The sequence below is a fragment of the Hyla sarda genome, chromosome 1 (assembly GCF_029499605.1).
Source record: "Hyla sarda isolate aHylSar1 chromosome 1, aHylSar1.hap1, whole genome shotgun sequence".
Classification (NCBI taxonomy): domain Eukaryota; kingdom Metazoa; phylum Chordata; class Amphibia; order Anura; family Hylidae; genus Hyla; species Hyla sarda.
This window is the reverse complement of record NC_079189.1, coordinates 275963075-275987636: the sequence shown is the minus strand read 5'-3', so window position 1 is coordinate 275987636 and position 24562 is coordinate 275963075. Positions and strand designations below refer to the sequence as shown.

Below are 24562 nucleotides of genomic sequence, written 5' to 3'. Positions count from 1 at the left end.
ATCATTATGAAAATAAGTCATATTACTGATCATTACTGTCATATAGGTACTAAACATGATTGGTTTGTACATAGCAAAAAGGCAGGGCATAATTCCATTTGAACTGGACTAGAGATGAGCGAACTTACAGTAAATTCGATTCGTCACGAACTTCTCAGCTCGGTTGCTGACTTTTCCTACATAAATTAGTTCAGCTTTCCAGTTCTCGGGTGGGCTGGAATAGGTGGATACAGTCCTAGGAAAGAGTCTCCTAGGACTGTATCCACCTTTTCGAGCCCACAGGAGCACCTGAAAGCTGAACTAATTTATGCAGGAAAAGTCATCAACTGCCGAGCCGAGAAGTACGTGACGAATCAAATTTACTGTAAGTTTGCTCATCTCTAAACTGGACATAAAGGCTCTGGTAATGCTTTTATTTTATTCTATTTAGAATCTCCTATGCAAAAATTATCAAATATATTACCAACTACATTTAATAACCAGACTTTATTACAAAACTTACTTTTGTTTAAGGAGACAGATCAGGGACAGTGGAGCCAATAGGTATTTGTGAATAAAGTAATCCATTTATTGCCTTTTCTCTGAAATTATTCTAAAAATGGCAACCTAAAATGTCTAGTTTTATCACAGACTAACTCTACATAGCTTGTATGTCATGTAAAAAAGCTTTAGATGCTTGCAAACATTTGATTGCAGTAGTATTGCGGGTCATTCTATAATCCAAACTAGCTAACTGGTCAAGTAGGAAAATGAAATGTCCTCCAGAATGAACAGTAGGAGATTGATCAAAACCTGTGCAGAGGAAAAGTTGACCAGTTGCCCATAGCAACCAATCAGATTGCTTCTTTTATTTGTAAGAGGCCCATTTAAAGATGAAAGAAGCAATCTGATTGGTTGCTATGGGCAACAGGTTAACTTTTCCTGTGCACAGGTTTTGATAAATCTTCCCTATAGAGAATAAATGGAGCGCTGGCTACACTTGTGAGGTACGCTCCGTTGGTTGCCGGTGACACTTCACCACTGGTCTTGTTTGTCTGATTTACCCTTTAACTTCTTAAGGATGAAGGGCATACAGGTACGCCCTTGGGTCCTGGTCCCGTTACCATAGTTTGAAGTGTGCTCGCGTGCTGAGCATTCTTCATACCCGGTGGGTCCTTGTTGCTATCAGCAGCCAGAACCCATGGTTAATGTTGGACATCGCTGATCGGGCCAATGCTGACATTAACCCTTTAGATGCCGCAATCAAAGTTGATTGCAGCATCTAAATGTGGAATCTAACGTTTCCAGTACCTCAGCGGAGATGATCAGGACATCGGTGGTGAAATTGCGAATCCGGATCAGCTAGGTGGATGGCAGGAGGGCATTACCTGCCTCCTTGCCGTCTGATATCACTGATCAATGCTGAGCCAAAGCTCAGCACTTAACAGTGTATGCAATCACGCTGGGGCCCCCTGCGATCTCCTGTATGGAGCCCCGGCTCTGGGGGGCCCCCGCGATCTCCTTTATGGAGCCCCGGCTCTCCCTTGGAGTAGCGCATCATGACCCCCACCCAAAGCGGGGGCCGCCATGCCTCCTCCATACATCTCTATGGGAGAACCAAAGATAGCCCAACGCCTCTCCCATAGAGGTATCTGGAGGGGGCATGGCGGCCCCTGCTTCAGGCAGGGGTCGTGACGTGCCACTCCAGGGGAGCTCCATACAGGAGATATATCCATGAGATATCTCCTTTAATAGAAGTGAATTAACCCCTTCCCTAATAAAAGTTTGAATCACCCCCCTTTTTCCCATTTTGGAAATAAAATAATGCAATAAAAAAACATAAACATCGCCACGTGCGTAAATGTCAGAACTATTAAAATATAATGTTAATTAAATTGCAAGGTTGATGGTGTACACGTAAAAAAAATTGCGCATTTTTGGTCACTTCATATACCATAAAAAAATTATAAAAAGTGATCAAAAAGTCCCATCAAAACTGGTACCGATAAAAACTATAGACCAGAGTGCAAAAAATGAGCACTCTTAAAGGGGTTCTCCGGTGCTTACACATCTTTTCCACTATCCAAAGGATAGGGGATAAGATGCCTGATTGCGGGAGTCCCGCCGCTGGGGACCCCCGGGATCATGCACGCGGCACTCCGTTTGTAATCAGTCCCCCTCCCGTAGGCTTGCATTGAGGGGCATGACTGATTACAAACGGGGTGCGGCGTGCATGAAAAAATTAAGTTATAGGGGCCAGAAGATGACAATTTTCAGCATACTAATTTTGGTACATGTAGTTTACATTTTTTAAAATAGTAAAATAAAATTAATCCTATATAAATTGGGTATCCTTGTAACTGTATGGACCTACAGAATAAAGATAAGGTGTCGTTTTTACAAAAAGAGGGGAAGAGGGAAAATTTATGTGCATAGATGAAATTGTCATTAAAGGGGTATTGCAGGAAAAAACTTTTTTATATATATCAACTGGCTCCAGAAAGTTAAACAGATTTGTAAATTCCTTCTATTAAAAAATCTTAATCCTTTCAGTACTTATGAGCTTCTGAAGTTAAGGTTGTTCTTTTCTGTCTAAGTGCTCTCTGATGACACCTGTCTCAGGAAACGCCCAGTTTAGAAGAGGTTTGCTATGGGGATTTACTTCTAAACTGGGCAGTTCCCAAGACAAGTGTCCTCAGAGAGGACTTAGACAGAAAAGAACAACCTTAACTTCAGAAGCTCATAACTTCTGAAAGGATTACGATTTTTTAATAGAAGTAATTTACAAATCTGTTTAACTTTCTGGAGCCAGTTGATATATATATATATATATATATATATATATATATATATAGAAAAAAGTTTTTTCCTGGAATACTCCTTTAAGGCCAAAATGAGCTTGGCCCTTAAGAGAAGAATAACATTTAAAGAATACCTGTCATCAAACCATATTTTTAAAACTAACTCCGATTATATTCCCTAACAGAGGCGGCTCTCTAATTAGGCGATTTAGGCGGCCGCCTAAGGCCTCGCGCTAAAAGGGGCCTCGCGGTCGCCTAAATCATATAGTTAGAGCAGTTATTTTGGCGAGATTTAAAAAAATAAATAAATTTTCAAATGTCGCGCCCAGGCCTGCAGGCGGGGGGGAAAGGAAGCCTGTGTGTGCACTGCGCACACAGCGTCCCCCTGCGTCCCCGCGTCCAAACCCCGCCCTCCCCCTTGCAGTGAGCCGAAAATGGTGCCCGACGTCGGATCGAACTGCGCCGGACTGCCGTGGAACTGCAAGCTGCGCGGGCCGGCTTGCTTAAGGTAGCATACGTTTTCTGCCCCTCCGTTACCCCTTCTCAACCCTGTCCAAACTGCCCCACTGTCACCCAGGTCGACCCTCTGCCCCCCCCCCCCCCCGTCACACATGTCCACCCCCCCCCGTCATCCATGTCCGCCTTCTCTACATCCCTGTCCATCCGTCACCCATATCCTACCCCCCCTGTCAGTGTCACCCATGTCTACCCCCCCCCTCCCCCCTGTCACCCATGTCTACCACCCCCTCACATCACCCATGTCTAATCCCCCCACCCCCCCGTCATCCATGTCTGCCACCCCCCTGTCACCCATGTCTACCCCCCAACCCCCCTATCACCCATGTCTACCACCCCCCACCCCCATGTCACCCATGTCTACCCCCCCTGTCACCCATGTCTACCCCCCCTGTCACCCATGTCTACCACCCCCACGCCCCTGTCACCCATGTCTACCCCCCCACCCCCTGTCACCCATGTCTACCACCCCCCACCCCCCGTCACCCATGTCTACCACCCCCCACCCCCCTGTCACCCATGTCTACCACCCCCCACCCCCCTGTCACCCATGTCTACCCCCCCCCCCCTGTCACCCATGGCCATTCATTTTGTGGTGTTGGGAAACCCCTTGGAGCCCTGCTGGCTCATCGAGGATCAGGGGCCCTTTAAGTGCAGCTCTGGATGTAAATATAGCAATATAATCAATGATATAAGTATCCATTCCAGTGTTTCCCAACCAGGGTGCCTCCAGCTGTTGCAAAACTACAACTCCCAGCATGCCAGAACAGCCTAAGTCTGTCCAGGCATGCTCGGAGTTGTAGTTTTGCAACAGCTGGAGGCACCCTGGTTCGGAAGCACCGATCCAGTCCATACTCATCCCACACTATGGCCAGTTAGTATGTCAGGTTTGTACACTGTCCGTAATAATGTTATAATAATATGTCCACCCCCCTGTCACCCATGTCCACCCCCCTGTCACCCATATATCCACCCCCCTGTCACCCATATGTCCAACCCATCTGTCACCCATATGTCTACCCCCCTGTCACCCATGTTCACCCTCCTGTCACCCATGTCCAACCCCCTGTCACCCCTGTCCACCCCCCTGTCACCCATGTCTTCCCCCTGTCACCCATGTCTTCCCCCTGTCACCCATGTCCACCCCCCTGTCACCCCTGTTCACCCCCTGTCACCCCTGTTCACCCCCTGTCACCCCTGTCCACCCCCCTTGTCACCCCTGTCCACTCATCTGTCACCCATGTTCACCCTCCTGTCATCCCTGTCACCCATGTCCTCCCCCCGTTCACCCTCCTGTCATCCCTGTCACCCCTGTTCACCCTCCTGTCACCCATGTTCACCCCCCTGTCACCCCTGTCCACTCCCCTGTCACCCATGTTCACCCTCCTGTCACCCATGTCCTCCCCCCTGTCAGCCCTGTCACCCATGTCCTCCCCCCTGTCACCCATGTCCTCCCCCCTGTCACCCATGTCCTCCCTCCTGTCACCCATATCCACCCCCTGTCACCCATGTCCACCCCCTGTCACCCATGTCCACCCCCCTGTCATCCCTGTCACCCATGTCCTCCCCCCTGTCATCCCTGTCACCCATGTCCTCCCCCCTGTCACCCATGTCCTCCCCCCTGTCATCCCTGTCACCCATGTCCTCCCCCCTGTCATCCCTGTCACACTCCTCTACAACCCTCTGTACACCCCTCTGTCATCCATGTACACTCTTCTACACCCCCTCTGTCACCCATGTACACTCCTCTACACCCCTCTGCCACCCATGTACACTCCTCTACACCCATCTGTCACCCATGTACACTCCTCTACACCCATCTGTCACCCATGTACACTCCTCTACACCCCTCTGTCACCTATGTACACTCCTCTACACCCCTCTGTCACCTATGTCCACTCCTCTACACCCCTCTGTACACTCCTCTACACCCCTCTGTCACCTATGTACACTCCTCTACACTCCTCTGTCACCTATGTACACTCCTCTACACCCCTCTGCCACCCATGTACACTCCTCTACACCCCTCTGCCACCCATGTACACTCCTCTACACCCCACTGTCACCCATGTACACTCCTCTACACCCCTCTGCCACCCATGTACACTCCTCTACACCCCTCTGCCACCCATATACACTCCTCTACACCCCTCTGCCACCCATGTACACTCCTCTACACCCCTCTGCCACCCATGTACACTCCTCTACACCCCTCTGCCACCCATGTACACTCCTCTACACCCCTCTGTCACCTATGTACACTCCTCTACACCCCTCTGTCACCTATGTCCACTCCTCTACACCCCTCTGTACACTCCTCTACACCCCTCTGTCACCTATGTACACTCCTCTACACTCCTCTGTCACCTATGTACACTCCTCTACACCCCTCTGCCACCCATGTACACTCCTCTACACCCCTCTGCCACCCATGTACACTCCTCTACACCCCACTGTCACCCATGTACACTCCTCTACACCCCTCTGCCACCCATGTACACTCCTCTACACCCCTCTGCCACCCATATACACTCCTCTACACCCCTCTGCCACCCATGTACACTCTTCTACACCCCCTCTGTCACCTATATACACTCCTCTACACCCCTCTGTCACCCATGTACACCCTTCTGCCACCCATGTACACTCCTCCACACCCCTCTGTCACCCATGTCCACTCCTCTACACCCCTCTGTCACCCATGTCCACTCCTCTACACCCCTCTTTCATCCATGTACACTCCTCTACACCCCTCTGTCACCCATGTCCACTCCTCTACACCCCTCTGTACACTCCTCTACACCCCTCTGTCACCCATGTACACTCCTCTACACCCCTCTGTCACCCATGTACACTCCTCTACACCCCTCTGTCACCCATGTACACTCCTCTACACCCCTCTTTCATCCATGATCACCCCTCTGTCACCCATGTCCACCCCTCTGTCACCCATGTACACTCTTCTACACCCCCTCTGTCACCCTTGGAAAAAAAAAGTGCGGAGCCTAATAGGTTTGTTTTGCAAGTTTAACGGTGAAGAATTGTGTGTGGAAGAAATTGTCACGATGGCCCGGACCAAATGGAGAAGAGATGGCAAAGAAGCAAATTAGAGAAGACGTCATTGGTGAGTTTCTGTATAAAGAAGCACTTTAAACTACCTACCCACTGATAAATAGATATAGTGCATTGCATTTTTTTTTTCTTTATACCATTTTATCCTTTATTTTTGCTCGCCAACCTCGGAAAAAAAAAATTTGTCATTATTTTTCTTCTTATTATTTTTGCCTAAGGCCTCAAAAAGTCTAGAGCCGCCTCTGTTCCCTAACTACTCCTAACACCCCTCCTGCCCTTAAAAAAAATTTCTGAGCTTTAAAGAGTTCTGTATCATACCTTTCCCCTTGCTCACATTGTGTGAGCTCCCAGCAGGAAGAAGTGGACGATCCCCAGAAGGCATAACCTCACTGAAGCCAGTGAGAGATGTGCCTCGCCATGTCCCGCACATACTTCCTGAGTTTGGTCTCCTGCCAGGCTAGTAGGAGACCAAACTGTTTGACTTGCACAGAGAACAGAACAGAGCCAACCTAGTGGACGTTTTTTCAATCACATTAAAAACATATAAAAGTTATATTTTAAGAACTGAATTATTAAATAGCAAAGTGTCTTATAATTACATAAGGAACAATGTATTAAAAGTTTAGTTTGGTGACAGGTACTCTTTAAGCTTCAGAAGATCATATACAGTCTGTTTCCTGAAAAAATATGTGTTTCTTCCGCAGCTTGGCATGTTGTTGTTTTCTTTTACCTTTTACGTTTTTACCATCTGAAAAAAGGTAGCTTAACTTGTAGGGCATGTCAAGAGGAATATTTTTTGCAAATATCTTCATTTATCAAACTTGCCTCCTCCTGTTTAGTAATGAGCGGCATAGGCCATATTCGAATTTGCGATATTTCGCGAATATATGGACGAATTTTCGTCATATATTCGCGAAATACGTTAAAATAATGTATGCGCATATGCGAAAATCGATGCACATAAGCGAATATTCGCTACTATTGATCCCTTCCTTTAATGATATAGGGAACTAATGGGCTAGTGCATTAACATTGTGATTTTTTGCCCATTGAAACCAATAGGCCCATTGTGGTCTATGGGGATCTCACGGTATGTAAAACTGTACGATAAGCAGGAGGGTCTCAGCAGTACAGTGGATGGGAGACCGTTCAAGTCCTGCGGTGGGAAAGAGTGTTACAGTGTTGCAGTTAAACCTTACTTTCCTGGAAAAGCTGCTGAGTTGCCCATAGTAACCAATCATATCACTTCTTTAATTTTTCACAAGGCCTCTGCAAAATGAAAGAAGCGATCCGATTGGTTGCTATGGGCAACTGGACAACTTTTCGTAATTGGGAATAAATAGTGCTATATTTGCAATATTCGCAATTAAAATTCGAATTGCGAATATTCGCGAGCAACACTACTCCTGTTATGCCTTTTCTCATCTACAGATTGTTGCCTAGGTTACAGGCCACTACTTCACTCTAAAAGTGGTTGATATACTGGTGACATCATTCTCTCTCTTCCATAGAAGGGACAGCAGTAGGGTTATGTAGTGTGGCAATGGGGGGATAAATGGATTGTCACAACAGTGCTAATTCTTCTTTTTTATGATCCCCTGGAATTAAATAGCCAGATCTTGTGCAGGGTGCATTCTTTGGTCCAAAGTGGCTATAAGTAGTTTTCATAGCCGCGCAGAGAGCACGCATGTTCTGGCCAACACTGCTGACATCAACAGTGCACTGCTGACCTGAATTTTCAATGTAGCAAGTACGAGCAGGTGCGGGACAGGACAGCCATAAAAACGGGAGGTGGGTAGACCCCTTTAAAGTTCAGCCATGTGCAGTTTTGGATTTGTGACTGACAATTTTCTTATTATTATGCACCTCAACCTTTTTCTGGATGACTTTTTCTGCTACCAAACTACTTTTTCCTCTTTTCAATACTTATTCTTACCCTTTCTGTCTCTAGTGCTCACTCTCTAGTCTTGAACTGGATTTAGCTGTCCATATAATCCAATATTCACATAGCCAATATATTATTTAAAATATTAGCAGGAAAAGAAGATGCAAGAAGATTCTTGTACTAGTTTCTCTATGTGCACCAAAGGATGCTATTGGTCAAAAATCACTCTGTTGAATCCTTAAAGGGGTACTCCGTTGTTATCATCTTATCTTATAAGATGTTAAATCGCGGGGGGTCCTGCCGCTAGGAACCACCACGATCTCCGCTGCAGGACCCCTGTCTTTTGGCGCACAGAGCAAACTCTGCTCCGTGCCCCATGACTGGCAATGCCGGCTGCCATGCCCTCTCCATTCACGTGTATGGGAGGAGTCGTGACAGCGGAAACCCTGCAATCTAACATCTTATACCCCTTTAAAGAGATAAGGAAATAAAATGGTAGATCCAACAGGACAAATTTAAGGTCTGTTGAGGACTCTATCTCTATTTTTTTTTCATTATTTACTTTCTTTAATGGTCTCTATATAGAGAATATTTTTTTAAACAAAATAAGTATGTTTAAAATTGTCCTATTCTGACTCTTCTTACCTTTTTCTTATATCATATTTTCACTCCATGATCTGTCGTTTTTATTTCTACAACCTTTGCAAATATGTGACTTTTTGATCACGAAGTGGCCGTGGGGCCATAAGAAGTCCTGAGGCATTTTATGCACAAATGTCAATTTCAGGCTGATGAAATAACAAACAAGATAAGAGTCTTGGTATAACAGTCCATACGCTCTTTTGTAGTTGAACAGGATTGTTGGTTAGGACAGGATTGCAAACAGGATTTTATGAATGATATTACGAACAGAATTTGTGAACAGGATATTTTGGATAGGATTTTCTTTTTTCTCTTTCCTTTTCTATGCATAGGATTTTTTTTTTCTCTTTCCTTTTCTATCTTTATAACCTGTACATATATATATTGAACTGTAAGGACCTTTCCTAAGCACTTTTATAACTGGACTATGCATATAATACACTATACACAACTGATACTCTCGACTATGCATTTACTGACTTGCATAACTGTTTACTGATATGACATGACATTTTAGACTATGCATGTGACATACTTTGCATGTGATACTGCACACAACTAGACATCAGTTACTAGACATAATATTGCTGTAAATGACTAGACATTAGATACGTGACTTTGTATACACGAATACACGACTAGACTTATGACTGTAGACTTATAGTTGCGGATTGGGTTGCTGGAGCCTTTCTGCCCAATGCCTTGGCTACTGGGGTCCCTTGGTATAAAACATTTGACATTCATGTTACCTTTTCTGTTTATGTGCTTTAGATTAGTTTCAGGAATACTTACTGGCCAGGAAAGCTTCCTGTGCATGAACAGGATGATATATGACATTAGATACATTAAACATGTTACTGTTAGTAGACTAGTGTAGTGTGAGTGATACAGCTACTTTATGTGACTGAAATATAGTTGATGGGGTCAATGTGGGTGTCCCAGGACACGTGGGACAGACTGGAATTAGTGATGGTGGAATTGACTGTAACCACCACTTGCACTGCTGCGGCTTGCGCCACAGAGGGATTACTTGTTGGTGCCTGCTCTTCAGGCCAAACCTCCTTGACAACTGGAGGGGGCCTGGGCACTGTCATCGGTACCCGTTGGTTAGGCCACACCTCCTTGACAGCTGGAGTAGGCCTGGGTACATAAGTTGGTGCCCGGTGGTCAGGCCAAACCTCCTCGCTCCTAGGAGTAGGCCTGTGCACATCTGTACAGGAATGACGTCTTGAAGGACTTTGATGCTTGGGATGCATTTCAGGAAGTTCACTTTGATACTGCAGATCCATCGCTGAGAGATCAGGATGCTACTCTTTGATTACGACCTTTACCACTTGGAGGGAGGAGACCATGGGGTCTCCTTGACGTAGACAGGTGGAGTGGGGCCATAGTTGGCCCCTTACAAGCGCCCCCGGGGACTTGTGTGATCACTTTTATTCTTTTGATGTATACAGTCTGTATGGGGCATATGTTGTGGCAGGCCCTCACAATATTTTTGCCAATGCTGCCTGGAATCAGCTTGTGAACCAGCTCCTTTAGGTCCCTTGTTTGCACCTCTCGGGTCAGAGCCTCCACCATCCTGCGGCGGACCCAACAGACTTGTTGAAGAGAGGCATGGACATTCTTTTTGCTTTGGACGGTGTAACTTTGTAAAGATGCGGCACAACTGAGACAGAGGTTGTAGCCATCCACCGTACTTTAATCTTGGCCCACCGTTTTCTTTTTATGGCTGGGGCTCTTAATGACTTGTGGGCTACTGGCCCTTTAAGAGGCCTAGCGTAGGGCTGCAGCGGCCTGAGCTGAACTAGGTGGGACCCCCCTTCTAGTGCTTTCTCCCTAGGGTGCAAGTCTTTCGGGGCACTTCTGGGCACTAAAGGGTGAATAGAGGGGACCCCCACTAGCAGAGACTTTCTTGATAGAAGTATCGTCAGAGTCTGCGCAGCAGCGGGTCCTTGACCGGAACCTCTGGAGCCGGGCGCTGTCACCGGTACTCGTGGCACAGCTTCTCCCAGGAATCTTCAAGCTTTAGACTTCTCGGGGGCAGGCTACGGTTCCATCTTGGGACTCCCGGTAAATGTGGTTCGCTGGACCTCCGCCATCTTGCTGCTCTTCTCCCGCACTTCCTGTGGACTGAATAGGTAAAACTCGGCCTTGCCATTTATACTGGTCTCCACCAAGATGGCCGCCAGCCGGTAGGACGTCATCAGCGGGGCCTGGGACCGGAAGTGGCACATCCGTGCATCCTCTTCATCCACCCCCCTTGCAACAGGGGGCGGACCTTTCAAGTTCCACTTGGGGCTGGACACAACAACATTGTTTCCACGCCCTGGGGCGGGACGTTGGCCTTGGCGGGAATCTTTGGCGCTCTTTTCCAACGGATCTTTAAAAGGGTACTCCACCCCTAGACATCTTATCCCCTATCCAAAGGGGATAAGATGTCTGATCGCGGGGGTCCCGCCACGTGGGACCCCCGCAATATAGCATGCGGCACCCACCTGTTTCTGCTCCGGAAGCGCTGGAGGGTCGGAGCGGAAGTCCGTGATGTCACGACTCCGCACCCATGTGACGTCACGCCCCGTCCCCTCAATGCAAGTCTATGGGAGGGGGCAGAAATGGGTAAGTGCCGCAAGCTATATTGCGGGGGTCCTCAGCTGCGGGACCCCCGCGATCAGACATCTTATGCCCTCTCCTTTGGATAGGGGATAAGATATCTAGGGGTGGAGTACTCCTTTAACCCTTTAAGGACCCAGCCAATTTTCACTGTAGGACCCGGCCATTTTTTGCACATCTGACCACTGTCACTTTAAGCATTAATAACTCTGCTTTTACCTTTCATTCTGATTCCGAGATTGTTTTTCGTGGCATATTCTACTTTAACGTAGTGGTAAAATTTTGTGGTAACTTTCATCCTTTCTTGGTGAAAAATCCCAAAATTTGATGAAAAATTTGAAAATTTTGCATTTTTCTAACTTTGAAGCTCTCTGCTTGTAAGGAAAATGGATATTCCAAATAAAAAAAAAATTTGATTCACATATACAATATGTCTACTTTATGTTTGCATCATAAAATTGACGTGTTTTACTTTTTGGAAGACACCAGAGGGCTTCAAAGTTCAGCAGCAATTTTCCAATTTTTCACAAAATTTTCAAACTCACTATTTTTCAGGGACCAGTTCAGGTTTGAAGTGGATTTGAAGGGTCTTCATATTAGAAATACCCCACAAATGACCCCATTATAAAAACTGCACCCCCTAAAGTATTCATAATGACATTCAGTCAGCATTTTAACCCTTTAGGTGTTTCACAGGAATAGCAGCAAAGTGAAGGAGAAAATTCACAATCTTCATTTTTTACACTTGCATGTTCTTGTAGACCCAATTTTTTAATTTTTTCAAGGGGTAAAAGGAGAAAATGTATACTTATGTTTGTAGCCCAATTTCTCTTGAGTAAGCACATACCTCATATGTCTATGTAAATTGTTCGGCGGGCGCAGTAGAGGGCTCAGAAGCAAAGGAGCGACAAGGGGATTTTGGAGAGTACTTTTTCTGAAATGGTTTTTGGGGCGCATGTTGCCTTTAGGAAGCCCCTATGGTGCCAGAACAGCAAAAAAAAAAAAAAACACATGGCATACCATTTTGGAAACTAGACCCCTTGAGGAACGTAACAAGAATTAAGTGAAATGTTTTCACTAAAATGTTTGTTTCCCCCCAAATTTCTCATTTTTGCAAGGGTTAATAGCAGAAAATACCCCCCAAAATTTGTAACCCCATCTCTTCTGAGTATGGAGGTACCCCATAAGTTGACCTGAAGTGCACAATGGGCGAACTACAATGCTCAGAAGAGAAGGAGTCATATTTGGCTTTTTGAGAGCAAATTTTGCTCGGGGGGCATGTCGCATTTAGGAAGCCCCTATGGTGCCAGAAGAGCAAAAAAAAACCACATGGCATACCATTTTGGAAACTAGACCCCTTGAGAAATGTAACAAGGAATAAAGTGAGCCTTAATACCCCACGGGGTTTCACGACTTTTGCATATGTGCATATGTAAAAAAATAAAAAATAAATAAATAAAATTTTACTAAAATGTGTGCTTCCCCCCAAATTTCACATTTTTCAAGGGTTAATAGCAGAAAATACCCCCCAAAATTTGTAACCCCATCTCTTCTGAGCATGGAAATACCCCATGTGTGGACGTCAAGTGCTCTGTTGGTGCACTACAATGCTCAGAAGAGAAGGAGCGCCATTGAGCTTTTGGGAAAAAAATTGTTTGGAATGGAAGTCAGGGGCCATGTGTGTTTACAAAGCCCCCCCCCCCCCGTGGTGCCAGAACACTGTTCCAAAAATCTGTCAGACACCTGTGGGGCGTAAATGCTCACTGTACCCCTTATTACATTACGTGAGGGGTGTAGTCTCCAAAATGGGATCACATGTGGGTATTTATTTTTTTGCTTTTATGTCAGAACCGCTGTAAAATCAGCCACCCCTGTGCAAATCACCAATTTAGGCCTCAAATGTACATAGGTAGCTCTCACTCCTGAGCCTTGTTGTGCGCCCGCAGAGCATTTTACGCCTAGATATGGGGTATTTCTGTACTCAGGAGAAATTGCGTTACAAATTTTGGGGGTCTTTTTTTCCTTTTAACGCTTGTGAAAATAAAAAGTATAGGGCAACACCAGCATGTTAGTGTTAAATTTTTTTATTTTTTTACACTAACAAGCTGGTGTAGCCCCAACTTATCCTTTTCATAAGGGATAAAAGGAGAAAAAGCCCTCCAAAATTTGTAGTGCAATTTCTCCCGAGTACGGAGATACCCCATATGTGGCCCTAAACTGTTTCCTTGGAATACGACAGGGCTCCAAAGTGAGAGAGCTCCATGTGCATTTGAGGACTAAATTAGGGATCGCATAGGGTGGACATAGGGGTATTCTACGCCAGTGATTCCCAAACAGGGTGCCTCCAGCTGTTGCTAAATTCCCAGCATGCCTGGACAGTCAGTGGCTGTCCGGAAATGCTGGGAGTTGTTGTTTTGCAACAGCTGGAGGCTCCGTTTTGGAAACACTGCCATACAATACGGTTTTAATTTTTATTGGGGGGGGGGGGGGAGGACAGTGTAAGGGGTGTATATGTTGTGTTTTACTCTTTATTATGTGTTAGTGTAGTGTTTTTAGGGTACATTCACACTGACGTGTCACGGTGAGTTTCCCGCTAGGAGTTGAAGCTGCGGCAAAAAATTTGCCGCAGCCCAAACTTGAAGCAGGAAACTTACTGTAAACCTGCCTGTGTGAATGTATCCTGTACGTTCATATGGGGGGGGGCAAACCTCCAGCTGTTTCAAAACTACAACTCCCAGCATGTACTGACAGACCATGCATGCTGAGAGTTGTACTTTTGCAACAGCTGGAGACACACTGGTTGGTAAACCTTCAGTTAGGTTCTGTTACCTAACTCAGTATTTTCCAACCAGTCTGCCTCCAGCTGTTGCAAAACTACAACTCCCAGCATGTACTGATCGCCGAAGTGCATGCTGGGAGATGTAGTTATGCAATAGCTGGAGGTACGCAACTACAACTCCCAGCATGCCGAGAGAGCTGATTGCTGTTTGGACATGCTGGGATTTGCAGTTTTTTCAACATCTGGAGGGCTACAGTTTTAGAGAACACTGCAAAGTGATCTCCAAACTGTGGTCCTCCAGCTGTTGCAAAACTACAATTCCCGGCATGCACTGACAGCAAACAGTTGTTTGGGCATGCTAGGAGTTGTAGTTTTGCAAGATCTGGAGGGCTACAGTTTAGGGACCACTAAATAGTGGTCTCAAACTGTAGCCCTCCAGCTGTTGCAAAACTACATATTCCAGCATGCCCAAACAGCTGTCTGGGCATGCTGGGAGTTGTAGTTTTGCAACATCTGGAGTGCTACAGTTAGAGACCACTGTATAATGGTCTCAAACTGTACCCTCCAGATGTTGCTAGGCAACTCACCAGCTTCCGTCGGATTCAGCCGCACGTCATCGCCGCCCGCCGATCTCCGTCGCCCGCAGCCTCCGTCGCCCGCCCGGATCGGTAAGTGGATCTTCGGCGCCGGTCCCCGTCGTTTCCCCGTCCTGCCCCGCCTATTGTGGGAGGGCAGGACGGGGAAAACGAAAGTAACCCCCCCCCCCCCCGCCCCCGATCTGCTATTAGTGGTCGCGTCTAGACCACCAATAGCAGGGATAGGAGGGGTGGCACCTGTGCCACCTCACTCCTATCGCTTCAGGGGGATCCTGGGTGTCTTAGACACCCGCGATCCCCCTTACATTCCGGGTCACTATAGACCCGTAATGACCCGGAATCATGCAAATCGCAAGTGTGAATTCACTTGCGATTTGCCGCGATCGCCAACATGGGGAGGTCTGATGACCCCCCTGGGCATTTGCATGGGATGCCTGCTGAATGATTTCAGCAGGCATCCCGCTCCGATCCCCGCCCGGCGGGGACCGGAACTGCCCATGACCGGAACTGCCTCCTTAAGACCCAGGGTGTCAGGACGTAACGTTACCTCATGGGTCCTGAACGGGTTAACTCTTTCAGGTACAACAGACATTTTGTCACCGACAATACTGTAAACTTCACCTCCCCCACTATTTCTTCAGCGCCAGCGAATAAGCTTATTTCAATGACACAGTCCCGTACACTTTTCTGGCACACACTTTCTTGTAAACTTTTAATAAGACACAGTTCAGACTTGGGGGGGTAGGACTTGAGGCAACTTGCCTTCGGCATACACCTACATACTGTAGATGAGTGGCCGGACTTGACTTGGTGACTGAATGGTTAAGGCACACACCCGTATCCTGTTCGTGGAACGCCAAAATATGTGGTGAGCCACTTTAGTGAGTTTGCTATGGGGATTAGCTCCTACTCTAAAGAGTTCCTGTCCATTTTAGGACAGAGGTGTCAACAGAGAGCACTGTGGAAAGACAGAAAGGAAATTTAAAAAGAAAAGAACTTCCTCTAAAACATACAGCAGCTAAGGGTTAAGATTTTTAAATCTGTTCAACGCTGTGGCACCAGTTGATTAAAAAAAATGTTTCCAGTGAAGTACAACTTTAACCTGGGAATGCACCTTTAACTGCAGTAGAGGTGGACTATAGGGATAATGCTTTCTCCCGCCCACTCCCACTGATTCCCACGTCCCTAATGACTCCACCCTCCATGGACATGCTAAGGAAGAGGGAATAAATTTTACTAAGAGGCAGAGTTATCTATCGAAGAGGGTAGGGTTTTTGGCAGAGAAAGCAGGAGAAGAAATTGCATATACAGCATCAGCCGCCTTAATTGTAGTTAAGAAAAGAATTGCACATACAGCATCAGCCACCTTAATTGTAGTTAAGAAAAAATTACCATATTAGAAACAATATGAGTATCTCCTGATTGGCTGCACTGATTTTCACCCATTAAAAACCCATACTATCTACTGTATATTCATGTTGATGTGGGTGGCCCTGCTGTCATGTACCCTTAAAGATAAAGTTCATGAAGGCAATGGAGGGATTAGGCTGGTTTTACACCACGTTTTGCACTTACGGTTCCCGTATACGGCTGGGGGAGAGGGGGGGGGTTTGGGGGGGAATCGCGGCACCCGCACTCAGCCGTATTCGGGAACCTTATTTAATGCATGTCTATGAGCCGACCGGAGTGAACCGCAGCCTCCGGACGGCTGTGTTTTCGGCCGTATGCGGTTTCCCGACCGCCGGCAAAAACGTCGTCGACCGCATTTTTGCCTACGGTCGGGAAACCGCATACGGACGAAAATGCAGTACAAAACGTGGTGTGAACCCAGACTTAGAGTACCCAGACAGGTTATCAAGCTTGAGGTTATTTAGTTTAGAGAAAAGACATTTTACGGGCAATTTATTCACAATATACAAACATATGAATGGATAGTACAGAGATCTTTCTAGTGATTCATACCTAGGCTGGTGACCATGACAAGGGGACATCTTCTACGTCTAGAGAAAAGAAGGTTTCACCATCATCACATATGAGGATTCTTTCTGTCAGAGCAGTAACACTATGGAACTCGCCACCACATAATAGTGTAATGTCTGACTCATTTCATCCTTATTAAAGGAAATCTGTCATCAGAATCACCCGCACTAAACCTATTACACAGGCTTGTAGTGCGGGTGATCCTGATTAAAACGCTTCTTACCTGGTTAAAAATGGTTCAGTGGTTCTTAAGATATCTTTATTTTTATTTTTCTGTTATTCCCTGGCTGGGGACTCAGTGGGAGGTGTTATCATCTGGGACTCGGCCACACGTCATTCTAGCTGGGCGGAGCTGCCGCCCGGCTCATGAATATTCATGAACTTATTCCTCGCGGCCCTCCCCACCAGACCTAGAAAAAGAAGTTAGACTACGAGGATAAGGTCATGAATATTCATGAGCCGGGCGGCAGCTCCACCCAGCTCATATGACGTGTGGCCGAGTCCCAGATGATAAGACCTCCCACTGAGTCCCAAGCCAGGGAATAACAGAAAACTAAAAATAAAGATATCTTAAGAACCACTGAACCATTTTTAACCAGGTAATGAGCGTTTTAATCAGGATCACCCGCACTACAAGCCTGTATAACAGGTTTAGTGCGGGTGATTCTGATGACAGATTTCCTTTAACTATGTAACTACCCAAGTTGTAAACGCAGTGCAAGGATCCATGTGAAATGAATCCCTACTATTATTCTCTTACTTCAATACAGTGTAATGTTGATGACATTACATATAGGACTGATGTTGAGAAAATTTAATAATACAACCTATATGAGAGACATATGCTTCTTATAATGTGTCCTAATTTAATAAAATAATGTTTTGATTGTTTTTAGGTTAAATTTAAAAGGATTATCTAAGGTAAAGATGTACAGCAGAGCCAATTTCTGCCAAATATAGCACCACTCCTGTTGATGTTTTTATGTTTTGTGTGGTATTACAATTTGGCTCTATTCATTTTAAAGGGGTATTCCAGTGGGGGGGGGGGGGGGAAACAATTCTAATCAACTGGTGCCAGAAAGTTAAACAGATTTGTAAATTACTTCTATTTAAAAATATTAATCCTTCCAATACTTATCAGCTGCTGTATACTACAAAGGAAGTTGTAAAGTTCTTTCCTGTCTGACCACAGTGCTCTCTGCTGACATCTTTGTCCGTATCAGGAACTGTCCAGAGCAGGAGCAAATTCCCATTGCAAACCTCTCCTGACATGGACAGAGGTGTCAGCAGAGAGCACTGTGGTCAGACAGAAAAGAACAACTCAACTTCCTCTGTATACAGCAACTGATAAGTACTGGAAGGATTAAGATTTTTAAATAAAAGTAATTTACAAATCTGTTTAACCTTTTGGCACCAGTGCCACACACAACTTGAGAACAGGCTTTGTATATATATATATATATATATACACATATACATACATAAATACATATACAGTTCAGGTTTTTTATTCTTGGAAAACCCCTTTAAGTATGAAGCATGGCAATAGAAATATCAAGGATACAGAAAGAAAATGGTAAGACAATAAACAATTATCTCCCAAATATGAGCTCAAATATGAGAGACTACCTCCATAAAGGGGTACTCCACTGGAAAACATTTTTTTTTTAAATCAACTGGTGCCAGAAGGTTATACAGAATTGTAAATGACTTCTATTAAAAAATCTTAATCCTTCCAGCACTTATCAGCTGTTTTATGTTCCAGGGGAAGTTCTTTTCTTTTTGAATTTCCTTTCTGTCTGACCACAGTGCTCTCTGCTGACACATCTGTCCATTTTAGGAACTGTCCAGAATAGGAACAAATCCCCAAAGCAAACCTATCCTTCTCCGGACAGTTCCTAAAATGGACAGAGGTGTCAGCAGAGAGCACTGTGGTCAGACAGAAAGGAAATTCAAAAAGGAGAGAACTTGTGGATTATATAGAAGCTGATAAGTACTGGAAGGATAAAGATTTTTAAGTAGAAGTAATTTACAAATATGCTTAACTTTCTGGCACCAGTTGATTTAAAAAAAAATGTTTTCCAGGAGAGTACCCCTCTTAAGCACTTAGGGACCCAGGGCGTACAGTTACACCCTGACGCCCTGGTACTTAAGGACCCACGGCATACCTGTACGCCCATGGGAATTTCAATCATCGCCGTGCGCCAGGCAGGGACCAGACCGATGTGACTGCTGATATCTATCAGCAGGCGCCCTGTGTAAACCTTTGGGGAAGGGGGGGGGGGGGGTCCTGAGTCAATTCAGACTGGTGATTTGTGGCGATTCTGGGTCAATCAGGTCTCTGGTGACCCGGAAAAAAAGGTTGAATAGAGCTGTCCGAGACAGCCTCATTCACCCTTACCCAGCAGGCGATCACATGATTGATTAGTTGGAAGATCGGGTCCGGCGTGGGGTCTCTTACCTCTCCCTGGTCTGGCGGGCGTCCCCTAAGGAGCGGCGGTTGCGGTTTCGGTGGCAGGAGCGGTGGCAGCAGCGGTGGCGGTCCCAGCAGCCGGACACAGCAAGAGGTGAGGCCTGTTACATAGTTACATAGTTGGTACGGTTGAAAAAAGACATACGACCATGAAGTTCAACCAGGGAATTGAAGGGTAGGGGTGTGGCGCGATATTGGGGAAGGGATGGGATTTTATATTTCTTCATAAGCATTAATGTTATTTTGTTCCAGGAATGTATCTAATCCTGTTTTAAAGCAGTGAATTTTTCCTGTTATGACCAGTTCCTGAGGTAGACTGTTCCATAAGTTCACAGTTCTCATGGTAAAGAAGGCGTGTCGCCCCTTGAGACTAAACTTTTTCTTCTCCAGACGGAGGGAGTGCCCCCTCGTCCTTTGGGGGGGTTTAACCTGGAACAGTTTTTCTCCATATTTTTTGTATGGGCCATTAATATACTGATATACATTTATCATATCCCCCCTTAAACGTCTCTTCTCAAGACTAAACAATTGTAACTCCTTTAATCACTCCTCATAGCTAAGATGTTCCATGCCCCATATTAGTTTAGTCGCGCGTCTCCTCCTGCTGTTGCTTAGCAACAACTCTCAGCATGCACAGCCAAATAGCATGCTCCCAGCATGTGCTGAGAGACTGTACATGCTGGGAGTTCTAGTTTTGCAACAGCTGGAGGCAGACTGGTTACAAAACACTGAGTTAAATAGTCTCTCAGTTTACTGCGAGTTTTCTGCTGTAACTTTGAGATGTGGCAAATTTTCCGCCACAGCTCAAGCTCTCAGCGAGAAACTCACTGTAAACCACCACCTGTGTGAATGTACCATAAAAACACTACACTACACAAAATAAAAAGTAAAACACTAAATATACTTATTCCCCTACACGGTCCCCCCGCCCAAAAAAAAAAAAAACGTCTTGTACGGCACAGTTTCCAAAACGGAGCCTCCAGCTGTTGAAAAACAACAACTCCCAGTATTGCCGGACAGCCACTGACTGTAAAGGCATGCTGTGAGTTTTGCAACAGTTGGAGACACCCTGTTTGGGAAACACTGCCGTAGGGTATTTTGGTGGCGGATGCAAATCCCCAAAATAGGCCTCAAATGCACATGGAGCTCTCTCGCTTTGGAGCCCTGTCGTATTTCAAGGAAATAGTTTAGGGCCACATATGGGGTATTTCTGTACTCGGGAGAAATTGCCTACCTAATTTTGGGTGGCTTTTTCTCCTTTTACCCCATATGAAAAGGTAAAGTTGGGGTCTACACAAGCATGTTAGTGTTAAATTTTTTTATTTGTTTTACACTAACATGCTGGTGTTGCCCCATACTTTTAATTTTCACATGCGGTAAAAGGAAAAAAAGACCCCCAAAATGTGTAACACCTTTTCTCCTGAGTACGGAAATACCCCATATGTGGGTGTAAAGTGCTCTGCGGATGCACAAAATGGCTCAGAAGTGAGAGCGCACCATGTACATTTGAGGTCTAAATTGTTGATTTGCACAGGGGTGGCTGATTTTACAGTGGTTCTGACATAAATGCTAAATAATAAATACCTACATGTGACCCCATTTTGGAAACTACACAACATATTTAACCCACCGGGGTTAACAAAACCTCTTTATAATGTGTGGCTTTATCAAGGAGGACAGCTGACAGTCAATGCTGTCAGTTGTCCTCCTTGATAAAGCCACATAGTGGCGAAACATGTCGGGGTGTGACAGGATCACCTTTTAACTTGCAACCCCATAGAGTCCTCTATGCAATTTATGAACAAAAGGAAGTGGGATTTATACACTGGCGTTTCGCACCTGCGGTGGACAGCAAATGAACGGCATAACAATATGATAGTACAATGGCGAATGAATGACAATTAATGTCACATGTACCTAAAATAACAATGGTGTATATATAAACACCCAAATACAATATGTACTCTCGGACTATATTGAGGAATGTAACAGGGGGTACAGTGAGCCTTAACACCTCACAGGTGTTTGACAAATTTTCGTTAAAGTTGGATGTGGAAATGAAAAAAAGGGAGAATAGGAAAAAAAGTTTGTAACACCATTTGCTCTGAGTAAGAACATACCCCATATGTTGATGTAAAGTCCTCTGAGGGTGTACTACAATGCTCAGAAGAGAAGGAGCTCCATTGGGATTTTGGAGATAGAATGTGTCCGAAATTGAAGGCCATGTGTGTTTACAAAGCCCCCATAGTGCCAGAACAGTGGACCCCCTCCCCTCCCCCCACATGTGACCCCATATTGGAAACTATATCCCTAACAGAATTTCATAAGGGGTACAGTGAGCATTTACACCCCACAGGTGTCTAACCGATTTTTGGAATAGTGGTCCGTGAAAATGAAAAATTTTATTTTTCATTTGCACAGCCCACTGTTCCCAAGATCTGTCAAATGCCAGTGTGGTGTAAATACTCACTGCACCCCTTATTAAATTCTGTGGGGGGTGTAGTTTCCAAATGGGGTCACATGTGGGGGGGGGGGTCCACTGTTCTGGCACCACGGGGGGCTTTGTAAACGCACATGGCCCCCGACTTCTATTACAATCAAATTCTCTCTCCAAAAGCTCAATGGTGCTCCTTCTATTCTGAGCATTGTAGTTTGCCCGCAGAGCACTTTGCATCAGCATGTTAGTGAAAAAAATCAAATTTTTCATTTTCAACTCCAACTTTAGCGGAAATTTGTCAAACACCTGTGGGGTGTTAAGACTCACTGTACCCCTTGTTACGTTCCCTGAGGGGTGTAGTTTCCAAAATAGTATGCCATGTGTTTTTTTTGCTGTTCTGGCACCATAGGGGCTTCCTAAATGCAAGATGCCCCCCAAAAAACATTTCAGCAAAACTCACTCTCCAAAATCCCACTGTCCCTCCTTCCCTTCTGAGCCTAGTAATGCACCCACAGAGCACTTGACATACACATATGAGGTATTTCCTTACTCGAGAGAAATTGGGTTACAAATTTTAGGAAGATTTCTCTCCTTTTACCCCTTGTACAAATTCAAAACCTGGATCTACAAGAACATGTGAATGTTTCAATTTGCTGCTAGTTCTGTGAAACACCTAAAGGGTTAACAAACTTTTTGAATGTCATTTTGAATATTTTGAGGGGTGCAGTTTTTATAATGGGGTCATTTATGTGGCATTTCTAATATTAAGGCCCTTCAAATCCACTTCAAAACTGAACTGGTCCCTGAAAAATTTCGATTTTAAAAATTTTGTCTAAAATTGGAAAAAATTGCTGCTGAAGAAGCCCTCTGATGTCTAACAAAAATACAAACATGTCAACTTTATCATACAAACATAAAGTAGACACAGAATGAAAGGTAAAAGCATCCCAGAGTTATTAATGCTTAAAGTGACAGTGGTCAGATGTGCAAAAAATGGCCGGGTCCTTAACCCCTTAAAGGGGTACTCCACCCCTAGACATCTTATAAGATGTCAGATCGCTGGCGTCCTGCTGTTGGGGACCCCCGGGATCTCGGCTGCTGCACCCCGCTATCATTACTGCACAGAGCAGACTCGCTCCGTGCATAATGACCAGCGATACAGGGGCCGGAGCATCATGACGTCACGGCCCCGCCCCTCGTGATGTCATGGCCGCCCCCTTAATGCAAGTCTATAGGAGGGGGCGTGATGGCCGCCACGCCCCCTCCCATAGACTTGTATTTAGGGGTGGGCTGTTACATCATGAGGGGGTGGAGCCATGACGTAACGAAGCTCCGGCCCCTGTATTGCCCGTCATTACGCATGGAGCGAGTCTGCTCTGTGCTGTAATAATAGCAGGGGGCCCCAGCCGAGAACCCAGGGGTCCCCAGCAGCGGGACCCCGGCGATCTGATATCTTATCCCCTATCCATAGGATAGGGAATAAGATGTCTAGGGCGGAGTACCCCTTTAAGGACCCAGCCAATTTTCAGTGTAGGACCCGGCCATTTTTTGCACATCTGACCACTGTCACGTTAAGCATTAATAACTCTGGGATGCTTTTACCTTTCATTCTGATTCCGAGATTGTTTTTTCGTGACATATTCTACTTTATGTTAGTGGTAAAATTTTGTTGATACTTGCATCCTTTCTTGGTGAAAAATTCCAAAGTTTTATGAAAAAACTGACAATTTTTCTTTTTTTTTTCTTTGAAGCTCTCTGCTTGTAAGGAAAATGGATATTCCAAATTAATTATATATTGATTCACATATACAATATGTCTACTTTATGTTGGCATCATAAAGTTGACATGTTTTTACTTTTGGAAGACATCAGAGGGCTTCACAGTATAGCAGCAATTTTCCAAATTTTCACAACATTTTCAAAATCAAAAATTTTCAGGGACCAGTTCAGTTTTGAAGTATATTTCAAGGGCCTTCATATTAGAAATACCCCACAAATGACCCCATCATAAAACATCACCCCTTAAAGTATTCAAAATGACATTCAAAAGGTTTAATAACCCTTAGCAACAGTAGCAACAGTCTACAAGGGCCACAATGGCATCCTCCACCAGATAATCGGTGTGGATGTGTAACAATTAGAATACAATACAGAAATTTAGGTGCACTACTGTGGTAGATGTATACAATGACATTGGCTATCCCTCAACACTGATGTTAAAATTGAGACATTCGCCAGTATATCCTTAGATTAAGGACATACCAGAGCCCGCACACCAACGCCAAGGTTTCTCAAGTGGCGCGGAACCTAACGCTAACCTACCTGTGCGTGATAAGCAAAAACCAGGGGCCAGTGGGCAGTTACAGCAGCATTAGGCCAACTTGCAGCCTGCTCCCAGTTGCCTCCAGTGTGACTGAGCACACATACAATGGAAGGAGGGAGAGACAGACTACAAGCCCCACCTAAGTTGGCTGATATGTGTGCCGGCCTCACGGGTGAACCTTAATGCTGCCTTAATAGGGATCAAGGCGCATTAAATGGGAGTTTATACACCTCCAAGGTTAAGATTTAAACAACAACAAAGACGTGGTCTCAAATGGCAGGAGGTGCTCAACCCCAAATGCAGTTGTGCATATATATACTGGGGGGAGCAGATCCTGCCCTTGTAGTCGGTTGCTAAGGGCCATCCCCAGCATAAAAATGCATTCAATGGAGGATGCCTGCAACAATTCCGGACAAATTTTCTCTTCAAAAGCCCAATGGCTTTTTTCCTTTTTCCATCAAACTTTGAA

The 24562-nt window shown here is 45.3% G+C and overlaps 1 protein-coding gene across 17 annotated transcripts in view; it reads left to right on the top strand.

Annotated features, from left to right (window-relative positions):
* UNC13A (unc-13 homolog A) overlaps positions 1 to 24562 on the top strand; it is a 701496-nt gene that overhangs the window by 590469 nt on the left and 86465 nt on the right. The window lies entirely within an intron of this gene.